This window comes from Priapulus caudatus, unplaced genomic scaffold (assembly GCF_000485595.1).
Source record: "Priapulus caudatus unplaced genomic scaffold, Priapulus_caudatus-5.0.1 Scaffold2202, whole genome shotgun sequence".
Lineage (NCBI taxonomy): Eukaryota > Metazoa > Priapulida > Priapulimorpha > Priapulimorphida > Priapulidae > Priapulus > Priapulus caudatus.
Genome location: NW_014579263.1, coordinates 3,394 through 6,742, shown reverse-complemented (window position 1 = coordinate 6,742; position 3,349 = coordinate 3,394).

Here is a 3,349-nt window from a genome sequence, read left to right as displayed (position 1 = left end):
CGCGCGAAGATATGCATCGACGACCGACTCCACCTTCACCACGACTCACGACACGACCCCTGGCAGGTTGATCTGACGGGGATGTGATGGGGTCAGGCACGCGTGGCGAGGGTGGCAGCCTTAGCTGTGGTAGCGCGCACACGTGGTGAGGGTGGCAGGTTTAGCTGTGGTAGCGCGCACACTTGGTGAGGGTGGCAGGTTTAGCTGTGGTAGCGCGCGTGTGGTGTTCACCAAGGAGCTAAATATAACAAGGAGAGGAAGCGGATTGGCTGTGCGCTGTTCGCCTCAAGGGCGCCATCTATGGACCATAATCAGGTGAAACGCCTGTGCAGACCGAACCCAGAGACAATAGAGCACTAATTTGTTCTAGGGTATCTGCCGAACCCAAATTCGTGTTAATCCCAAGAACCAAGCGCTTGGGATTAACACCTCCTTTCGGCAACGCTTCTCTAGTATCCCGTCTCATCTGGATATGGCGGCGCTTCCTCTCCTTGTTATATTTAGCTCCTTGGTGTTTACAAAAGGATTGAACAGATTCAGATACGTTTCAGTATCTTTATTTCTAACTTCCAACGTGGCTGCCCCTGGAAGCTCTGTTTCATTACTTCCTTTCCAGATAGGTGGCAGCACAGATACAATCCCCTCAACACATAACCTTATATATGGTTCTTATGCCGATATTGCTATATAGCTAAGACATTACAGCGCGCACGTCTGTTTAGATCTAGTGGTGAGATGTGTTTGAGGTAAGATTGAGCTTGCATTCTCACACTTCTGTGTGGTGGGCACGTTAAAGTGAAGAATAGTTTCCAATATTTTAGCATAAATTCGGTAAGCGTTATCAGTTCTGCGAGGGGATATTTCGTTCGAATTTAGCGAAAAGTTTGAAGTTGCTACGAGTCTGGTTGAAACGAGGTTGGATGGCCTGTAGTGTCATAGCGGGTAATCTTTTTCCACTTCCTCTCTGCCTTCTCTTCCTCCTCTTTCTTCTCTACCTTCCTCATGTTCCTCCTCCTTCTCCTCCGTCCTCCTCTGCCTTCTCTTCCTCTTCATTCTCCTCTTCCTTTTCTTCCTCTTCATCTCTTCCTTCTTCCTCTTCTTCCTCTGCCTTCTCCCCTTCCTCCATTATTCCAAATTCATTATTTGGTACTGGGTGCGCGGTTTTCTAAAGGATGTACATAACTTGTGTGAAACTGAGGGTGGGCACTGTCAGAATAGTTTTATACCATTAGCGGTGCTCATATACGGGCTATGTCCCCCAGGTTACTGCCGGAACGTACTCTGCGTACGGTCCGGTATACCGGAACGTACCCTGGTAACTATCTAGCTGATATGGTTAGGGTTAGGGAGTAGGCGTAGGCGTAGGCGACTCCCTAGACTCGTTAGTGGAGTAGGCGAGGTACGGTCCGGCATATTAGATAGTAGTATTTAGTACCAGGGTACGTTCCGGCAGTACCCTGGGGTACATAGACTCTCTCAGCATTAGCGGTGCGTGGCGGTTTTCGTGTTACATCGTGTATACAATTACATTCAATTCCACTCAGCGAACTATACCGTGTTTTCTCTTTGAGTAATGTGTGTATGAATGTAGTTATTTTTTGTAATTTAATTATTTTATAGTTTATTTCGTTATTGTGTGGCGACACTTTCCACTAAAATGTGGCGAAAGTCCTGAAACGTAACAGAACAAAGTGGTTATATTATTTCTAATGCTTTTGGTCTGTAGTCTGTGGTCTGTAGTCTTAAAAATCTGATGAATGTACATTTTGTCGAGGACGTTTAGTTAGTATGAATGTTAGTATTAAAAAATGAAATCATACATTTCTGTGCAAACACTTGTTGATTTATTGTAATTCTGTGCATTTTTTTATCCCACAATTTAACATTCAGATTCACACATACATACACATACACACACACATACATATCTTATATAGTTCTGATAAAATATGATTATTCTGATGAATATTTTCATGTAAATGAACCTATGCGCATTATCATAAACATATGCACATGTTCATGAACAAAGACATCATGAACAAACACACATGTTCATTGTGCCATGGAAACATGACAGCACATTATCGTAGATATGATACAGATGTACATGTAATATGTATAAATGTATGTCAGATACACATGTATGTAGTCAAATGTATACATCATACATTTATGGTATTATTGTATTAATAATTGTGGTCTCTATGGTCTACATTTGAGATATGAGAACACTATGGACGTATGGTGTATTGCGTTTAGGTTTAGATAATAAATATTAAATCGATGACGATAGATGTCACTACAGTCAGCGCCACCTCAGCAAACGATCGTAGAGGGCGCAAGTGTAGTGCTGTACAGTACACAGCTGCCACGTCGGAATTAGTTAATGTTCTTCATCGTAATTTTCCAAAGAAATTGATGTTATCAGTAATCGGCAGCAACGTAAGTAGTGTGCGCGTTTTAATTAAGCATTCGTTGTGGGTCTTATTTAGTTAGATCGTGTACGGTGTGGTGATATCGCAGAAACCGGCAAGCAATGTTTGGTGTTGACGTGGCCGGGCAAAACCACGTCCACAGGCACTTGAAGCGTTTCAATAAAATATAATGCTAAATAAATACGAAATCTATTTACTACCAGTCTTAATGTTTCTCTACTTTCTTTCACCTATTATTGCCGACAATCTCCGGTAAGTGCCGTCCAAATGCTCATCTGCAACACACGCTGGCCGCTGCATGCTAGGTGCTGCACACGCAGCATCGCAGGCACTTGGGACAGAGTCAGTAAAAACTGAAAATAATAATTAATAAGAACGCACATTCACAAATACTACCGTACCGGTACCTCTCAATTACAGTTCCACTGTTGTGTCACTGTATATCAACTTTTCTTCATAAAAACTAACGCCGAACGCCGCCGCTGCAAGTGACAAGTGTGCTATGTCGCCATTATAATGATAATAATATATAAAGTTTTATTATATTTTATCTATTATTTTACATTTTATCTTTATATATTATCATCATTATAATGGCGACACAGCACATTTCTATTTGGAGAACAGTGTTCACTTGTTATAAAAACATACTGTCTGTGTTCGTAACCGAGCTGTGTCACGCGAAATCACACAAAGCCTGACGAAATTCGGCTAATGTAAATGGCTGTCGGTATCAGGAAACACCCACCGGCGCTCTTCGTGACATCATTTTTGCGCCGCATTATTGCAACGCTCCACTGGCGGCTTTGACGAGGCTCGTACGGGAGTTGGAAAGCAGCGTGGTATTTTCGCAAAATGCAGTGCGCCGCCTATAGCCCTGTACTTGCTCTGATACTTGTATATAAATATATAAA